A 21,367-nucleotide genomic window follows, 5' to 3' on the forward strand; every position below is an offset into this window, starting at 1 on the left:
ATATTTTATTCACCGGCCTTCCCTATAATAAAGCTTCTACATCCCCACGTCTTATTACCCCCCGACCGGAACCCCTAACCGACGCCCCTCCACGAAGCCCTATACTAACCCGACAACTGACTGGAACCCAAAAACCTAAACATTACCAGATGCCTCTTCGTTTGAATCCTGGGTCAGCCTTTTACCTTAATGATTTAGGTCAAATGGTGTATGCTGACCCAGTGTTCGTATATGTCTCGTTCATGACTACCGATCTCTTGAATTGGAAGACCCACAATTCCTCGTATACTGAAAAGCCACAAGCGATGACCAACCTGTTCACCTCGATAGTCCAGACGCATAATCCAACTTGGGCTGATTGCCAGCAATTATTAATGACATTGTTTAACAACGAGGAGAGGACTAGGATAAACCAAGCGGCTATTAAAGCGCTGGAGGAAGAAGCCCGTACTTTAAACCAAGCAAATCCAGCAGCATGGGCCGCAACTCATTATCCTAATGCTGATCCCGAATGGGATGTTAATGGCGCAGATATGGTTCAACTAAAAGCCTATAGAGACGCTATAATTGCTGGCATGAAAGCCGGAGGGAGAAAAGCCATAAATATGTCGAAGACGGTTGAGGTGATTCAGAAAAGTGATGAAGCGCCCAGTGTCTTTTATGACCGATTATTGGAGGCATACCGCCTGAATACCGCCTTTAATCCGGAAGACACTGAGAATTCCCGAATGGTAAACTCTGCCTTTGTCAGCCAAGCTTACGGAGATATTAAGCGCAAGCTACAGAAGTTAGAAGGGTTCGCAGGAATGTCCATCACCCAACTATTGGAGGTAGCAAATAAGGTGTATATGAATAGGGAATCAGAAAGTAAGAAAGAGGAAGAGCGCAAGATGCGTAAAAAGGCGGATATGCTAGCGGTAGCGATCGCAGGCGTAGATAGACGGGCCCAGATAGAGGCGATAGTAGGTGGAATAGGGAACCCCTGAGTAGGAATCAGTGTGCGTATTGTAGAGAAGAAGGGCATTGGAGAAGCGAGTGTCCAAAAAGAGAGCAATACGAGAGAGACCCACCCAGGGCAGGTTATGGAAACTTTAGAGGCAGAGCGAGAGGTAGAGGAGGTCCCGGAGGGAGTAATAGTAATAACAGAGGAAGTGTAAGAGAAGATAGATACTATCCCGCAGCGCAAAGGTCCCGCGATAGAGAAGATAGGGACTTTGTAGGATTGGCTGACACGGTCATGGAGAGCTATTGATACTGACCGGGCTTGGTCGAGCGGAGCCTATGGTCGATGTATCAATAGGGGGAAAAAGGAGTGCATTCATGATCGACACTGGTGCTGAACATTCGGTGGTGACTTATCTAGTTGCTCCTCCATCTGGAAGAACTATTACCGTAATAGGAGCAACTGGAAGGAGTGCTGAAAAAACGGTTCTTAAAAGTCGACTCTGTACATTGAGAGGCCACGTAGTAAAACATCAATTCCTTTACATGCCTGAATGTCCAGTCCAATTGTTGGGACGTGATTTGCTATCCAAATTACAAGCGCAGATTACATTCCTACCAAACGGAACAACATCCTTAAAGTTTAATGGACATTATGACATTATCCGTACCAAAGGAAGAAGAGTGGCGACTTTATACAGCGTTGACTAGCCAAAACCCTAAGAGTGATGAATCCTTATTCAACATACCAGGAGTTTGGGCAGAGAACAACCCACCAGGACTGGCCCGCAATATTCCACCTATTCGAATTGAACTAAAGCTTGGGGTTTATCCAGTGAGCCTACGGCAATATCACATCCCGCAGAAGGCTAAGAAAAATATTCAATCTTATCTGGATAAGTTCATACGGTATGGTGTCCTAAAATACTGTACTTCCCCCTGGAACACCCCATTGCTGCCTGTTCAAAAGCCCGGTACAGATGAGTATCGTCCTGTGCAGGACTTGAGAGCAGTCAATGATGCGGTTGTTAGTATACATCCAGTTGTGCCCAATCCGTATAACCTGCTTGCTTTAATTCCGGGCGGGGCTACCTATTTTACAGTCCTAGACCTCAAAGATGCCTTCTTTTGCCTTCAAATTGCCGCAGAAAGCCAATGTATCTTCGCTTTCCAATGGGAAAATGCTGTAACGGGCTCGAAACGCCAGATGACTTGGACAAGACTACCCCAAGGGTTTAAAAGCTCACCGACCCTATTTGGTTCAGCTCTGAGTCAAGATCTACTGGATTTCAAGTCCATCCCAGGAGAGTGTGTATTATTACAATATGTAGACGACTTGTTGATAGCAGCAGTTACAAGAGAAGTCTGTCAGCAAGCAACACACGATCTACTACACATTCTCTGGAAGGCAGGATACAAGGTGTCTAGGAAGAAGGCTCAGTTGTGTCTGCCAACTGTCAAATATCTGGGATTCCATATCTCTGAAGGTCAAAGAATAATGGGGCCAGAGAGAAAAGAAACTGTGTGCCAAATACCAACACCCAAGAATAGAAGACAAGTGCGAGAGTTCTTGGGGGCAGCAGGCTTCTGTAGGATATGGATTCCCAGTTATGCGATATTGGCAAAACCTCTGTATACAGCTATCAAGGGTACAGAACACGACCCCTTCCTATGGACTCAAGAACAGCAAACGGCATCTGAAGATGTGAAGAGGGCTTTGATGAGTGCCCCAGCATTAGGTCTACCTGATCACACACGACCATTCTACCTGTATGTACACGAGCAAAGAAGAATAGCTGTGGGAGTATTGACACAGTACTTGGGATCATGGCAAAGACCTGTTGCCTACATGTCTAAGCAACTGGACGCAGTGGCCAGCGGTCTTCCACCTTGTCAAAGAGCCGTAGCTGCAGCCGCCCTGCTGGTAGCTGAAGCCGATAAACTCACTCTGGGTCAAGAACTTTATGTACGAGTTCCACATGCAGTACAGACGTTGTTGGATTACAAAGGAAATCATTGGTTTAGTAACAGCCGTATGACCAAGTATCAAGCAATGTTGTGTGAAACCCAAGAGTGCATTTAGAGACTGTAAATACCTTAAATCCAGCTACCCTTCTGCCGCAACCTACTGAAAGTCAACATGATTGTTTGGAAGTAATGGATGAAGTATTTTCAAGTAGACCAGATCTTCATGATTTTCCCATCCAGAACCCCGATGTCCAATATTATACAGACGGCAGTAGTTATGTGAAAGAAGGGATTCGCTATGCAGGATATGCAGTAACAATGATAGATAAGGTGATAGAAGCTCGGCCACTGTCAAAAGGAACATCGGCACAAAAGGCAGAATTAATAGCACTGACACGAGCGTTACAATTGGCTGAAGGTTTAAGAGTGAACATCTCCACGGACTCCAAGTATGCGTTTTTAACCACTCATGCCCACGGAGCTTTGTATAAAGAAAGAGGACTATTGAATTCAGAGGGCAAAGAAATCAAGTACGCAGCTGAAATACTACAACTATTGGAAGCAGTATGGGAACCGAAAGAAGTCGGTATTATACATTGTCTAGCGCATCTGAGAGGAGATGGTGATGTAACCAAAGGAAATCGGATGGCAGATAGTGCAGCTAAGCGTGCCGCTGAATCAGGAAGACAGACATATAGCTGCTCTTATTCCAACTCCACTGTCTCAATGGACTCCAGTTTATACAGCTCAAGAAGAAGAGTGGTTAAAGACTGAATCTGGAAAGTATTTGGAGAACAAATGGTATCAGTTAGAAGATGGGAGAATAGTCATTCCAGCATCACTAGCGGTAGAAATCGTCCAAAACTATCATAACGGGACGCATTCTGGAAGAGATAGTACAGAAGAATCTCTCAGAAAACATTTCTACATACCAAGATTGTCCAACTTAACTCAAGCCACTGTACGAAGATGTGTAATGTGTGCTAAAGATAATGCAAGGCAAGGACCAGTAAAGCCACCAGGAGTTCAGTATATGGGGGGACTCCCTATGTCCGATCTACAAATTGACTATACAGTAATGCCTAAATCTGGTGGACATCGCTACCTACTAGTAGTTGTGTGCACCTATTCAGGCTGGGTAGAAGCATGTCCTACTCGTACAGAGAAAGCAGGAGAAGTTGTGAGATGCCTGCTACGAGAAATAATACCCCGATATGGACTACCCTGCTCTGTAGGATCGGACAATGGTCCAGCTTTTGTTCATCAGTGCCTACAACAACTGACTCATATGCTTAGTATAAAGTGGAGACTTCATACGGCATATAGACCTCGGAGTTCTGGTAAAGTAGAGAGAATGAATAGAACTATTAAGAATCAGTTGGCAAAGATGTGTCAGGAAACCCAACTTAAGTGGAACGTTCTTTTGCCCATAGCTCTGTTGCGAATTCGCAGTACACCTACCAGAAGGATGGGTCTCTCTCCTTTTGAAATCATGTATGGGCGTCCACCTCCCGTACTTGGTAACTTAAGGGGGGATTTGAGTCAGTTGGGAGAAGGAATTACCCGGCAGCAGGTTGTAGAGTTGGGTAAGACTATGGAGGAGGTACAGAAATGGGTACAAGATAGATTACCTGTGAATATTTATCCCCCTGTTCATAGTTACCACCCAGGAGACCAAGTGTGGATTAAAGAGTAGGGCCCAAGTGGAGAGGTCCTTATGTTGTTCTTTTGTCTACCCCTACAGCGATAAAAGTGGCTGAAGTGACTCCGTGGATTCATCACTCCAGGGTTAAACCAGCAGCGGTAGATTCTTGGCAAGCTACATCAGATCCAGAGAATCCCTGCAAGATCCGGTTAAAGCGCACGACTCAGTCGGAGTGACGAGGAAACTTGTAAATTACAAATTTTATTGTTTCAGAGATTGGTAAGTGAGTATTTAGACGGCCATAATAAAGCCTGTCTGCTCACCAACGTGTAATTTAAAAGCCAGGAAAGTCTCGAAGGGACCCCTGTGAAGACGAGCAGAACTCCATTCCCTGCAGCCCTTACAACCTGGAAGCTGAGGTGCCATCGCACGGACGAAGACTGAGGATGTCGACGAAAGATGTGCTTATGATAATGTTTATTTATATGTCTTTTTATATTCAGGAAGGTAGAGGTACCGACACTCCTAGCTGTGAGGTATGCATTAAGACTACAAGAACAGGTAACCATATTTCCCAGACCCTAATTTGGCATTCGCAATATGAATGTAAAGGTGATGTGTCCAGGTGTAGATACTTAAATGTAGAGTATAGTGTATGCCATTTAGGGATAGGAGAACCTAAGTGCTTCAATCCAGAGTATCAACCCCGTACAATTTGGTTGACTCTCAGGAATGGAGATCCTCAGGGGACCCTAATAAATAAAACGATGTTAGAATCCGTACATTCTTCGGGTGTTCTGCTATTTGATGCATGTAAAGCAATATCAAGTGGTAGAAAGCCGTGGAATGTATGTGGGGATCTTTGATGGGAGAGAATGTATGGGTCTAATGATAAATATATATGTCCCAGTAGTAAAAATAAGTATGTGAGTCCTACATGCCCAAATAGGGATTATAATTTTTGCCCATATTGGTCTTGTGTGGGGTGGGCAACTTGGGGACAGACAGCATACAAGGACATGATTGTGACTAAGTTGCCTACCAATCCATACTGTAAGTCTATGGAATGCAATCCAGTCCATATTCTTATAAACAATCCTGACCAATTCTTAGATAGATATGGTAACTTATTTGGGTTTCAAATATACGGGACGGGTTTAGACCCTGGGACAGTATTGTTTATAGGGATAGAGACCGATACGGTAACCTCCCAAACTCATCAGGTATTCCATTCGTTTTATGAAGAGATGAGAATAGATAATAAGATCCCCCATAACGCTAAAAACCTGTTCATATATTTAGCTGAAAGTATTGCCGGTAGTCTTAATGTAACCAACTGTTATGTGTGTGGAGGTACTAACATGGGAGACCAATGGGAAGCCTTGGGAAGCAAAGGAGGTAATGTCCGGTTCTGAGGCAGTTGAACAATTAATATCTTCACAAGCCGATTATCAGATGAGTGTTAGAGGTAAATCTGAGTGGAGATTAAAGACCTCCATCATAGGTTATGTTTGCATAGCAAGGAAAGGAATGACGTTTAATACTTCTGTAGGAGAATTAACTTGTCTAGGGCAAAAAGCTTATGATGATGATACAAAGAATACAACTTGGTGGTCGGCTTCAAATTGTCAGGGTACCTGTGGTCTCTACCTCTGAAAGAGGTAGAGACTTAGCTGTTCCTCCATCCAGACGGCCTGATGGCTCCCTTCTCCACGGTCTATCCGGTCATGCAAGGCCGGCCGCGAGGGAGTGACTGCCTTTTACAGCATCTAGGCAGGAAGTTGTCATCAGGACACTCCTCCGGAACGACCTGTCACTCAATTGCTGCAGGACCAATCAGGACGCCTCGGAGGCGTGGTTACTGCTCTGAACAGGGTATTTAACAGAGCTTCTTTCATTAGCTCATTGCCCTGTCGTGGTTCTAGCTTGTTCTAGTCACTCAGTGCTTGTGTATTCTATTATCCCTTTTGGTTTTGACCCGGCTTGTTTACCTTACTCTGCTTATCTCTGTTACCCTTGATTCGGCTTGTCTCTCGCTTACCTGTCTTCTGTTACCCTCGACCTCGGCTTGTCTTTGACCATTCTATACTGTACTACTTACGTTAGTCCGGCCATTCTAAGGTCCGGTATACGTATCTGGCTACTGTTTGTACTCTGCGTGTTGGATCCCTGTCCCGATCCTGACATTACGACAGGGCCAATGGATCCTGCAAGTACAAACTGTCAGCTGGCTTCTCCTGATCCTAGGTTTGAAGCCATGGATCACAGAATGGATCAGATGGCGCTTGCGCTACAGGCTCTATTATCTCGTGCCAATAACCCACCAGAGGAGATACGTAATACCCCTGTTTCTCCTGTCGGTTCAGGTCTAGAGGTAGCCACAGTGGGTGCTTCTTCTCGCATTACCCCCCCAGTACGCTATGGTGGGGCTCCTGAGAAGTGTCGTGGTTTCTTAAACCAAATTAGTATCCACTTTGAATTGCAACCTCGCTCTTATCCTACAGATAGGGCAAAGGTAGGATTTATTATCACCCTACTTATTGAGAAAGCTCTGAGATGGGCCAACCCATTATTGGAGAACGATAACCCATTAGTTTATAACTATAACGCCTTTGTAGCTGCTTTTAGAAGAACATTTGACCCTCCAGGTAGAAAGGTTAATGCAGCCAAATTACTGTTGCGTCTGAAACAGGAGAACCGAACACTGGTGGATTATGCACTAGAGTTCAGGTCTCTGGCGTCAGAGGTCAAGTGGAATGAGCAGGCGTATATGGATGTATTTTTGAATGGCTTATCTGAAGTAATCATTGATGAGGTTGCTACCAGAGAACTCCCCGAGAATTTAGAGGATTTAATTTCGTTCATCTCTCGTATAGATGAACGTTTAAGAGAGAGACAGAACACTCGAGAGAGGAACCGGAGACCTTCTTTTAGGTTAGCCCCCGCTTTTCCAAGTCCTGACTCCACTGTATCTTTGCTTCCTGAACCTATGCAGATAGGGTATACCCGCCTCTCTGAGGAGGAAAGACAATACAGGAGAAGAGAGGGTTTGTGTATGTATTGTGGAGCTAAGGGTCATTTACTCTCGAACTGTTCTAACCGCCCGGGAAACGCTCGCACCTAAATCTCTCTAGAGGACAGGCCTTGGGTGTTTCTATATTGTCCTCTACTCCTAATTATAAAGATCACAGGCTTCTGCTACCAGTTTCCTTAACTTGCGGGAGGGAAGTAGTAAGGGCTATGGCTTTGATAGATTCCGGTGCTGCTGAGAATTTTATCGACCAAGCCTTTGCTAGTAAAAACAATTTCCCATCCCAGCTAAGGGAGACACCCTTGGCCGTTGAGGCCATAGATGGTAGACCACTACTAGACCCTGTTATCTTTCGTGAGACCATACCCATTGATTTAAATGTTGGTATCCTACACGTGGAGAAGTTATCTCTTCTGCTCATTTCGTCTCCTTCCGTTCCCATAGTTCTGGGGTATCCATGGTTGAAAGAACATAACCCTATTATCGATTGGGAGTTAGGGGAGATACTCTCGTGGGGCCAGGGCTGCCAGGATCGGTGTTTGTGCAAGGTTTCTCCATTAGCTAATATTAACATACAGGAGAATCCTACTCAGTCCACAGAAAGACAAATACCAGACCTTTACCTAGACTTAAGGGCAGTGTTTGACAAGAAGAATGCAGATTCTTTGCCGCCACACAGGTCATTTGACTGTAAAATTAAGCTTCTACCCGGGACTATGCCTCCGAGGGGCCATGTATATCCTTTGTCTGTTCAGGAAAACTCGGTTCTAGAAGAGTATATTCAGGAGAATTTAGAAAAGGGATTCATCAGGAGGTCTTCTTCTCCGGCCGGGGCGGGGTTCTTTTTCATTAAGAAGAAGGATGGCACGCTGAGACCTTGTATCGATTACCGAGGCTTGAATAAAATAACTGTCAGAAATGCCTATCCTATCCCACTGATTACCGAGTTATTTGATCGTCTTAAGGGCTCCAAAATCTTCACCAAGTTAGATCTCAGAGGGGCTTACAATTTGGTGAGAATCCAGCAAGGTCACGAGTGGATGACGGCATTCAATACCCGGTATGGCCATTACGAATACACTGTTATGCCATTTGGACTATGCAATGCTCCTGCAGTATTTCAGGATTTGATTAATGAGGTACTTAGGGAGTTTCAGCATGATTGTGTTATTGTTTACCTGGACGACATACTAATACACTCTAAGGAGATTGAGACTCACCATAGACAGGTCAGAAAGGTGTTACACAAACTTCTGCAACATGGTCTATACTGCAAATTGGAGAAGTGCAGTTTTGATCAGTCTCAGGTAGACTTTCTTGGGTACGTGATTTCTGGGGAAGGTTTTAAAATGGATCCTGGTAAACTCCAATCTATTTTAGACTGGCCTTTGCCCAAAGGACTCAAGGCTATCCAAAGGTTTATTGGTTTTTCCAACTACTATAGGCGCTTCATTAAGGGTTACTCCTCTATCATTGCGCCTATTACCAATATGACCAAACAAGGGGCTGATACTAAGTTCTGGTCTGAGGAAGCTCTTGGTGCTTTTAAGACTCTCAAGGAACTTTTTGCCTCAGCTCCCATTCTAGTTCATCCTGATACGACTCTGCCTTTCTTGCTCGAGGTCGATGCTTCTGAGACAGGAGTTGGGGCTGTTCTGTCTCAAAGGTTAGGGGTGGATAAACCGTTACACCCTTGTGGTTTCTTCTCTAAAACATTTTCTGGGCCTGAGAGCAGATATGACATCGGGGAGAGGGAACTGTTAGCGGTCATTAAGGCTTTAAAGGAGTGGAGACATTTACTGGAAGGGACACTACACCCTGTTACTATTCTAACGGATCATAAGAACTTGTCTTATATTGGGGAGGCTAAGAGCTTGTCCGCCAGGCAGGCTCTCTGGGCCTTGTTCCTCACTCACTTTAATTATGTACTTACGTATAGACCTGGTTCTAAGAACTCTAAAGCCGATGCTTTGTCTCGTCAATATGAACCATCCACTATAACTGAACCACTTCTGTCCTCCATAGTTCCTAAGGGGAATATCATCGCGAACACGAATCTCAGGATTCACTCTCCATTGCTTTCTGAGATCATGAAGTTTCAGCATTTGGCACCCAAACAGACCCCTGGGGATCGACACTTCGTTCCTGCCGCTCTCCAACTGGAGGTGCTACGCTGTCTCCATAACAGCAAGGTGGCTGGGCATCCTGGCATCCGCAAGACTTATGCGCTGGTCTCTAAAGATTTTTGGTGGCCTGACTTACGCAAGGATATTAAAGAATTCATCGGGGCATGTGAAGTTTGTACCAAGACCAAGCTACCCCATTCGCTTCCATGCGGATTTCTGCACCCTTTAGAGGTTCCTGAAAAGCCTTGGTCCTGCCTGGCAATGGACTTCATTGTTGATTTGCCTATCTCTAAAAAGCAGACTGTCATCCTCACTGTGGTAGACAGATTTACTAAAATGGCTCACTTCATTCCCTTACCTAAACTCCCATCTTCGCCCGAGTTAGCGGAGATATTCGCCAGGGAGATTTTCCGTTTGCATGGGATACCTTCCCAAATTGTCTCTGACAGAGGCTCCCAATTTGTTTCCCGTTTTTGGAGATCATTCTGCTTCCAACTAGGCATCAAGTTGAATTTCTCCTCTGCCTATCATCCTCAGTCCAATGGAGCGGCTGAACACACTAACCAAAAAGTTGAACAATATTTACGTTGTTTCGTTTCAGAACACCAGGACGATTGGGTCGGTTTGATTCCTTGGGCGGAGTTTGCACATAACAATCTCATTTGTGATTCTACGCATTCTAGCCCTTTTTTCTTGAATTATGGCTTTCATCCTTCCATCCTTCCTTCGGAGTCTTCTTCTCAAGGGATACCGTCGGTGGATGTTCATGTTGCCAATTTAAGAAAGTTGTGGGATCGAACTCGACAAATCCTTCTGCACAATTCTACGCTGGTTAAAAAACACGCTGACAAACGTAGAAGGGCAGCACCGGTGTTTGTTCCAGGCGATAGAGTATGGTTAAGTACTAGAAACATTCGGTTAAAAGTGGCGTCCATGAAATTTGCTCCTCGATATATTGGACCGTACAGGGTACTGTCTCAAATTAACCCAGTTGCGTATCGTTCAGCGTTGCCTAATGCCTTACGCATTCCTAATTCATTTCATGTTTCCTTGCTAAAACCATTAATATGTAACAGGTTCTCCTCCACGATCGCCCTTCCCCGCTCAGTTCAGGTGGAGGGTCAGGAGGAGTATGAGGTCAATTCCATCGTTGATTCTCGAATCTCCCGGGGGAAACTGCAATATCTGGTCGATTGGAAGGGTTATGGTCCTGAGGAGAGAAGTTGGGTACCTCAGGAGGAGGTGCATGCTCCCCGTCTCCGCAGGGCGTTTCACTCTCGATTCCCTTCTCGCCCTGGTGTATTCCGCCCGGTGGGCGTATCTGAGAGGGGGGGTACTGTCAGGGTACCTGTGGTCTCTACCTCTGAAAGAGGTAGAGACTTAGCTGTTCCTCCATCCAGACGGCCTGATGGCTCCCTTCTCCACGGTCTATCCGGTCATGCAAGGCCGGCCGCGAGGGAGTGACTGCCTTTTACAGCATCTAGGCAGGAAGTTGTCATCAGGACACTCCTCCGGAACGACCTGGCACTCAATTGCTGCAGGACCAATCAGGACGCCTCGGAGGCGTGGTTACTGCTCTGAACAGGGTATTTAACAGAGCTTCTTTCATTAGCTCATTGCCCTGTCGTGGTTCTAGCTTGTTCTAGTCACTCAGTGCTTGTGTATTCTATTATCCCTTTTGGTTTTGACCCGGCTTGTTTACCTTACTCTGCTTATCTCTGTTACCCTTGATTCGGCTTGTCTCTCGCTTACCTGTCTTCTGTTACCCTCGACCTCGGCTTGTCTTTGACCATTCTATACTGTACTACTTACGTTAGTCCGGCCATTCTAAGGTCCGGTATACGTATCTGGCTACTGTTTGTACTCTGCGTGTTGGATCCCTGTCCCGATCCTGACACAAATGTCTCAGAACCATCTAACCCGTTTGCAAGATATGCCAATTTAAAGGACGTATGGTTTGATTTATCTATCACATCTAGTTGGAAAGCCCCAGCAAATTTGTACTGGATCTGTGGTAAGAAGGCCTATTCGGAGTTGCCACAGGACTGGGAGGGGGCATGTGTGTTAGGTATGCTCAAAGCATCCTTCTTCTTGTTACCTATTGAAACAGGTGAGACTTTGGGTGTTAAAGTGTATGATGTGAATCATAGGAAGAAAAGGGGACCCATAGAGATAGGCGCCTGGGAAGATGATGAATGGCCTCCCCAGCGTATTATAGATTATTATGGGCCAGCCACGTGGGCAGAGGATGGTACTTTCGGATATAGAACCCCAATTTATATGCTCAACCGCATTATAAGGTTACAGGCGGTGGTTGAGATAATTACTAATGAGACCTCACAAGCGCTCAATCTTTTAGCGAAGCATAATACCAGGATGAGGACAGCAGTGTACCAAAATAGATTAGCCTTGGATTACCTATTGGCAGTAGAGGGAGGTGTATGTGGGAAGTTTAACCTGAGCAATTGCTGTCTTCAAATAGATGACGAAGGGCAAGCAATAGCTGAGCTTACTAGCCATATGGTTAAACTAGCGCATGTGCCTACTCAGGTATGGAAAGGGTATAATCCAAGTAGTTGGTTTGGTAACTAGTATGAGCAGTTTGGAGGGCTTAAGGCATTGGTAGGCGGAGTCATACTGATTTTAATGTTGTGTCTACTCCTGCCATGTCTTATCCCCTTAGTAATTAGGTCTGTGCAAAGCCTGATAGAAAATATAGCAGAAAGGAAGGCTGCAGCACAGATAATGGCCATATATAAATATGAGGCTCTAGATCAGGGAGAACCAATGCAGGAAGAGGAGTGTTGAGGGATTCACATCATAGGAAAAGTTTGGTCTGGTTCCTGGTAACCTGAGGTGTATGCAAACCAAGGTTAAGTGATGCCTCAAGTAATTGTGAAATATCAAGAGGCATCAAAGGGGGGAATGTGGTGGAATCTCGGTAAAAATAAATTTAGTAGGCCGAGATTACCACGTGGCATGTGTACGTGCATATGCTGACGTATCGGTCGGTTGGTTGCACGTGGCAAGATAGGATCAGTAGTGTACGGAGCATGTGCGAGAATACAGGATGTAGTATTCCCCTCCTCCATTGTGCTGGACAAGCCATGCGGTCAAACAGGAAGTTAATTCTTATTTGTTTTGATTGGTTAAGAGAATGTGCGGGTGGAGCTTAATATGGGAGGAGTTATGTGCCTATATAAGGAGCCTGCACTATTGTCCGGGGCTCAGAACTTGTTGTATTTTGGTGACATTAGTCCCTCTGAGTCCCGATCGGTGAACCGAATAAAGAATCTCTTCCTTCCTGAAGAAACCTGTGTCCATCTCTCTGTGCTTGGCTTCCGTCAGTTTCTCCGATATCAGTATATAGAGGGGAGCCATGTTACTCTGTATATAGAGAGGAGCCATGTTTACACTGTATATAGAGGGAGCCATGTTACTCTGTATATAGAGAGGAGCCATGTTTACACTGTATATAGAGGGGATCCATGTTACTCTGTATATAGAGGGAGCCATGTTATTCTGTATATAGAGGGAGCCATGTTTACACGGTATATAGAGGGAAGCCATGTTACTCTGTATATAGAGGGAGCCATGTTATTCTGTATAAAGAGGGAGCCATGTTACTATCTGAGGTGGTTAACTATGATTGGCCCTGGCATGTTTGTTAGTCTGGCCTGCATGGTTGTCTGGCATGAATAAAAGTAGCATGTTTCAACTATATTAGTAGTTAGACTAGTTTGCACTAAAACATGTGCAAATGGACTGTTTGCGGTTGTTTGCGGTGCGTTAAACGGGGAGTTTGGTCTGTCACTGTGAAGCGGGCGTAACCCTTACACTACCTGATCGATACAACATCATACCTGATGTTTTAAAACACGTTATTCCAAACAATTTAGGAATGTTAGGTGATTTATGCCCTTTATGGATTAAAACCAGACTCTGCATCAACTGTGTAATTTTCCATGGGAGTTTTGCCATGGATCCCCCCCCTGGCATGCCACAGTCCAGGTGTTAGTCCCCTTGAAACAACTTTTCCATCACTTTTGTGGGCAGAAAGAGTCCCTGTGGGTTTTAAAATTCGCCTGCCCATTGAAGTCAATGGCGGTTCGCCCGGTTCGCCGGTTCGCGAACGTTTGCGGAAGTTCCCGTTCGCCGTTCGCGAACCGAAAATTTCGTGTTCGCGACATCACTAGTGTTCTTTTGCACGAACTGCGGCCACCCAGTGGTCGGCAATTTACCTACAGCAGGATCCCAGCCTGGGAGGTAAATTGCCTACACACTTCCACGTCTGAGTGGTCTGCCTGTGTGGTACTTGGTTTAATAAGCCCCATTTACTGAACCAAGTGGGAGAAAGCCATAAGGAAAGTATTTTAAAGGTCTGGGGACACTGGGGACGCCATCTTAAAGGGGTATTTTCCCAAAAGTCTAAATAAGTCCATATACGGTTCTTAAAGGGCCATACACAGTCCAATAGAATACAATATGCCCAAATACCGTATTTGAAGGGCCAAATCTCCCAGGGGCCATAGTCGCATGGTAAGATGCTGGCAAGTAGTCCTCTCCAGGCACAAGTGGCAAAGGGCACTTCGTCACACTATACATCCAATCTTCATAAAAAGCACATATTACATATTACATAGTTAGATAGCTGAAACGAGACTTGCGTCCATCAAGTTCAGCCTTCCTCACACCTGTTTTTTGCTGTTGATCCAAAAGGCAAAAAAAAAAAAAAAACCCCAGTTTGAAGCACAATTTTGCAACAAGCTAGGACAAAAAATTCCTTCTTGACCCCAGAATGGCAGTCAGATTTATCCTTGAATCAAGCAGTTATTACCCTACATTGAAAGATTATATCCTTGAATATTCTGTCTTTGCAAGTATGCATCTAGTAGCTGTTTGAACATCTGTATGGACTCTGATAAAACCACTTCTTCAGGCAGAGAATTCCACATCCTGATTGTTCTTACAGTAAAAAAACCTTTCCTTTGCCTTAGACGAAATCTTCTTTCTTCCAGTCTAAACGCATGGCCTCGTGTCCTATGTAAAGTCCGGTTTGTGAATAGATTTCCACACAATGGTTTGTATTGGCCCCGAATATATTTGTATAATGTTATCATATCCCCTCTCAGGCGACGTTTTTCTAAACTAAATAGGTTTAAATTTGTTAACCTTTCTTCATAGCTGATATGTTCCATTCCTTTTATTAATTTTGTAGCCCGCCTCTGCACTTTTTCTAGTGCCATGATATCCTTCTTTAGAACAGGTGCCCAAAATTGCACAGCATATTCAATATGTGGTCTTACCAGTGATTTATAGAGAGGCAAAATGATATTCTCGTCCCGAGAATGAATGCCCTTTTTCATGCATGACAATACCTTATTCAGCATATATTCTTACTCAGCATACTTAAAATATAAACACTCTCAAACATCATACAAATTCCTCCAGTAGTTAAAAAGTTAGCTGGAAGTCCTTTGTGACTGACACATTTTCCTGCCCAAAACAGTTCCATAGATTTGGGCTGTGCCGTCGGTCTATTTTACACTGAAAAAATGACTAAGTCCCATTGGAACGTGTGTTCGAATCGCCAAACGGGACTTAGTCTCTGTGGCTGAAAACTCAGTGGAGGAGAAGGTAAGGGTCAGCGGTGTTCGTTGAAATGTGTAGCCGATTTCAGTTCCATGAATTTGACTGCACACACTGCTGACCGCGTTTAAATGAATAAAGATGGCCACCGCCACGTGTTAGTTTGTACGAACGGCGGCCCCCCCAACAGTCAGCAATTTACCTACAGCAGGCTCCCAGACTGGGAGGTAAATTAGGTGCACGCTTCCACTTCTGGGTAGTCCGCCTGGGTGGTACTTGGTTCAGTAAGCCCATTTACTGAACCAAGTGGGAGAAAGTCACAAACAAAGTATCTTAGGGGTCTGGGGACACAGTCTTAAAGGGGCACTGTTCACCAAAGTCTGAATATGTCCCCAGACAGTTCTTAAAGGGCCATACACACCAGGGTAGGCTTCTCCACAACCCAAGGAAGCAGGGCAAATTGTCACATAAAAAAAACAGTGACAAAAGGCCTTTTGTCACAACAACCATTTCAGAACATGAAAGATTTGGGAGCCATGTTCAATACACTCAAAGGCACAGTACAGCTGTCTCCAGAAAGAGGTACAAAGCTGATAAGGAAAGTCAGAAAAATGTTGGTGTCCAATGTAACTTCAGCGGAGAAATGCATGAGTCTTCTAGGTTCAATGTCTTCAACCATAGGTCTCACAAGATGGGCACAATAGAGGATGAGAAAATTCCAGAAAATTTGTATTCACCAATTCAGAACAGGAAATCTACAACAACCCATCAACATTCCTCATCAGGTTCATCAGTCTCTGATGTAGTGTCTTCACAAAAAGTCCCTGTTAGGAGGATTCCCCCTGGGGAACATCCCTTGGACTGTTATGACTACGGATGCAAGTCGATGGGGAGCTCATCTTCAAAACATTTCATACAAGGAAAATGGTATTTCCCAACAACAGACACTTCCTCCAACCTCTTGGAACTCATGGTGGTACACAAAGCTCTGAAACATTTCCTTCCTCTTTTCCTCCACAAATAGGTCAAAATAAGAACAGATAACGCAACAGTAGTTGCCTACATAAACCATCAAGGAGGAACCAGGAGTCAGAGGATGATGACGATAATGAGACCACTGATGTCATTAACGCAGGTACATCTAGCAGGTTTATCTGCAGTTCATCTTCCCAGAGTACAAAATTCAATAGCCGACTTCCTAAGTGGAAATAGACCCAGGAAAATGGAGCCTATCAATCAATATATTCAAGATGATAACAGTGAGATGGGGAATACCACAAATAGACCTAATGGCAACAAACAAGAACAGAAAAGTAAAAGATTTCTTCTCCAAATTTATTGACCAACAGGCAATAGGAAGAGATGCTCTGTCAAGCGAATGGCTATTCAACCTAGGATATGCATTCCCTCCTACTATTCCTCTCATCTTTATCCTTCTGAGATGGCTGAGACAAGAAAAAGTATCCATCATTCTCTTAGCCTCTCTTTTGGCCTCGCAGACCATGGTTTCCTCTACTGTTGAGTCTCTGCAAAGCAAAACCTTGGCAGCTCCCGAAGATTCTCTCTCTTCTACAACAAGGCCCAGTTCTCCACCCAGATCTGGCCTCCCTCAATCTGATTGCGTGGCATTTGAAAGGGAAGGGTTAAAAGAAAAAGGGTTTTCTCAATCGGTAATCAACACTCTGTTGCAGGCTAGAAAGCGCTAAACTTCCACCACATATTACAGAATCTGGGATGTCTTTTCCGCATTGGGCAACATCTAAACAGGTAGATATTCAGACAGCCTTTACCAAAGATATTCTGGAATTTCTACAACTAGGTCTCGATAAAGGTTTAAGCTACAATACTTTAGAGGTACACATCTCAGCCCATGGCCTATGGCCAGGGAAAGAAAATTACGGTAAGTATGAATAAATGTTCACACATATATATTGGAAGGCGTAGCCTGAAGTTGTGGGAGGGGTTACCCGGCTATTTAAACTCAGGCCCCCTACACCACAGGGCTGATGCTGCCTGGTTCATTTCTACTTCCGGTTCAAAGGTCATCAACACAGACTGCCTAAAACTCCAAACAAGCTGGTCTGGGCCTACTGTGGCTCCCACGCTGATCGGACCAAGTTTTTCCCTGCTCCAACAACTCCCATCCTGCTGTTCCAGCCACATGCGGTCAGAGACTCCCACGCCGATTGGTCCAAGTTCTCCCTGCTCCAGCAACTCCCATCACGCTGTTCCAGCCACATGCGGTCAAAGACTCCCAAGCCGATTGGACCAAGTTCTCCTTGCTCCAACAACTCCCATCACGCTGTCCCAGCTACATGCGGTCAGAGACTCCCAAGATGATCGGACCAAGGTCTCCCTGCTCCAACAACTCCCATCATGCTGTTCCAGCCACATGCGGTCAAAGACTCCAAAGCTGATTGGACCAAGTTCTCCCTGCTCCAACAACTCCCATCACGCTGCTCCAGCCACATGCTGTCAGAGACTCCCACGCCGATCGGACCAATTTGTCCCTGCTCTAACAACTCCCATGACGCTGTTCCAGCCACACGCAGTCAGACTACTCTCACCTCCTCTCCAGAACTGGCCGTTCGTTCCCGCCGGCGCTATGAGACCCCTTACCAGCTTCCCGGGCCTTACCCTGGACCAAACCTCCGTGTCCACCAAGTCTGGGTACTTTCCAGCCGCATAGCTGACCTCTCACCTCACCGCAAGCTTCCGAGTCAAGTTGTTTGTTTCTTGTACCACCCTGTATGGGCCAAATCCATGAAAACACAATTGTTCACACGTTTACGTTCTTACATGCCGTCCATTCTGGACTTTTTCCCGTTCAGGACTTAAGTCAGTTCACCTACTCCTGCCTGCTCTGTTCCATTCCTATTCACTAGTTTCTTTTCGTCAAATTTCTACCGAACTAGTCTCCAGTCTATCTCAGTTACATGCTTCCATCTAGCGGCCACCACAATCATAGTACCAATTAGTTAGTTTTACACTGTTCCCTAATACATGAATGTCCAGGTTCTTTTTGAAAGTATTTAGCCTGCTACTAATTATCCTTACATGCCCCCTGTAGTTCGGTTATGTTTGCTATATTTCTTGTTATTATTTACGATTGTGCACGGATATGGTCAGTTTCCCATTACTAATTCAGCTCTGGTAAGCATTTAATATTCACTACGTATATTGCATTACCATCATGTATTGCATATGTCTTATTTTATCACTCATGGACTTGGTACTGTTCTGAGGCAGTCATCAAGATCACATTTGTTACCATGTGTTATGGCCAATCTGTATACTTGCTCCCATGATAGGTATATTACATATTTGGCGGACGACCACTTATTCTCTAAACCTTTTTTGTATCACGCCACACTCCTATGTTCAGTATATGTATAGTCATGTTCCCTGGGACAAACCCTAGTGTACCAGGCTTTACCATACCATCATATGTTCCCCCTGACTCTACGTCAAAATAATCATGTATTACGCAAAAGGTTATTTACTCATCGCTGCTATATTCTACTCAAGCAAGTTCATCATCCTAACCGACCCTTGCTATCCAGGCATAGTATCACCAAACCTACAGCAAATCCACTCCTAACTGTTCTATGTTACATCAGTCAAAGCTGGCACACAATTCCTCCGCCAGGCCGTACACAGGCCCACGCCCGGGGACCCTTAATTCCCCTTTCCATGCTGGCACGACCATAATTAAATATTCTAAGTCCTACCGGGATAGCTCAAAACTGCCCTCATAGCTTGGTATTCCATATCCCCTATATGTATTTTCGCTACAGAAGTCACAGGACCAATTAGCAGTCACTCATGACTCTGCCTATCCCCCATTATTGTCGCAGTATTGGTTAAACACTCCCCATGGTCTCTGGTAGTGGCCTAGGATCCTCACCCTACTTACTTATAGGGATATTTGATTTATGTTCTATGAATCTTGTACCCACCATCGTAGGGTCAGGATTCTAACAACTATGTCCTCAGGGTACCTATTCATATACCTGTCCTCAGGTTACCTATTCATATACCAGCCTCAAGAACAACCACCCCGATTATGTGTATTTCGTTCACAGTAAGTCAAGCCCAATTCCAGTTCCAACTTGCCTCCCACCTTCATTTCCCTTTAGGTTCTCCAATATCTCATTCCTCTGGCAAGGAAACCACATTCTACCCCAAGCAAGGTATGTTTACCCACCTCGCTACTACCCATCACCCGTCCCATTCTCGGATCCGGTATGTCAACTGGTGGCCTGGTTCCCAGCTATGCCAGTAACTAGCCTCATCATTATCAATTCCGTGAGGCCAACACCCATCTTCATCCGCATATGGAGTTATACGCCCCTTGGCCCAACACATAGCTAACGCCTCACATCAACCTCTCTAGGTTACGAGTTAGGGCCTCACCCAGCATGGCCTCTTGTATTGACTCTTTTTACAGTCCCCGAGAGGCCAACATTCTTGCCACACCTTTCAGTGGCCCCTGCCCACTAGTCCAAATCACATGAAGTCAAACCATTGATATCCACTCTACTTGCCTCCATACATAACATCAACGATGGACTACAGAGACTGGAATCTCCACAGGCATTGATGCACATCCCAGCCACAGGACTCCCAAATCCCTCTCATGGTTATGTTATCCTTTCAAATCCCTCCCCTAGCACATCGGTTTACATTATTACTCCCTCATACTTTGTGTCCCTGACCATACGCAAAGACATCTGGAAAGGTTAATTTAGTCTCCTTACTGATGTACTCTAAGACATCGTGGGAGGCAAAGTCTTACTACTACGATGATCTGTACGTCATTCTATACACCAGAATCCCAGACTCAATCAGAAACTCACTATCCCAGAATTCATCCTAGCCTTCAGACTTTTGTGATTAATAGACCCCGCAACACAATCACATTGCTTAAGAAGGTATTCAACCATATTAATTACCCACCCCTAGCCTCAACTCATTGATTTCCTCTAAGGAATTCTCCCAGCACTATGCCAAAGGGGTTGACCAGAGCTTGGGTGGGCAAGACAGACATTTCCTATGCCTCCAAGCTTCTACCTTCAGCCATCCCAAGGGCATGTTCATGGCATTTTATGGAGGGATTGTCATGAATTTCCCACACGTGTAACTTTTAGAGCAAAGAGTAACCCCAAGCTGTTTGTCTTATTTGCTAACACACTATGTTGACTAACACTCAATATTAGTGAATGTCCTGAAGTCACCAGTTATCTTAGATAACTTTCTCACGATAGAACGCCCTCACTCCGCTCTGGTTAGTATTCACCAGACGATGGCACTTTTCCTCACTATGGGTTCCACTTTCACAAACTGACCTTCTTAGGCATTCATCTTGACACTAATAAGCTACAGAACATGTCCACCTACAGAGAAGGTACAACGCATCGGAGTCCTCGGAACCTTTCCTTCTGAAGAACAAGCGGAAAGGTTCCGAGGAACTTCCTTCCTAATCCTTTGGATGACTCTTAGAGAGACCGTGTGTTCCATCACCGGATCCCTTCTGAATCTCCTCTTCATAAACTATAACTTGGATTACCTGGTTAACTAATTCAGACTGGCCTTGACTCTGTTTTTTGAATTTCCTTCAATACTGCTTGATCTCCTATTAACCAACCCTGAACACATCACCTAAACTTCTATTTTCAAGGACTGGCAGTTTATCTCTCTGCTTTGCTGCCGTGCTGAAACTGCCTCAAAATAAAAAGTGAGTGGTTCTTATTTTTTTGTTTGGCATTTGTTAAAGAAAAAACATGACAGTGTGTGTGTATATATAGTTATTTATTTGTGTTTGGTGCAACCATTGTAAAGTTAATGTATAATGTAACCTGTATATATGACCAAGTCGGTTGATGTGTGCAGAAACCGACGTATGCGGTAGGTCAGTAATAAAGTGGGCCCACTCCATTAGAGAAAGAGTTAAGGGAGTGGCGGGTGGGACATGCAGAGCGTCAGAACACTACAGTAATGTAGGTAAAGGGGGAGTCCCTTAAGTAGGTCCCACATGCCCCTCCCACAACTCCAGGCAAAGCCTTC

The 21,367-nt window shown here is 44.9% G+C and overlaps 1 pseudogene; it reads left to right on the forward strand.

The window, feature by feature from the left end:
* Positions 1-1,485: 1,485 nt before the first annotated feature.
* On the forward strand, positions 1,486-20,882 carry LOC134615237 (uncharacterized; annotated as a pseudogene).
* Positions 20,883-21,367: the final 485 nt, after the last annotated feature.

The sequence above is a fragment of the Pelobates fuscus genome, chromosome 6 (assembly GCF_036172605.1).
Source record: "Pelobates fuscus isolate aPelFus1 chromosome 6, aPelFus1.pri, whole genome shotgun sequence".
Classification (NCBI taxonomy): Eukaryota; Metazoa; Chordata; class Amphibia; order Anura; family Pelobatidae; genus Pelobates; species Pelobates fuscus.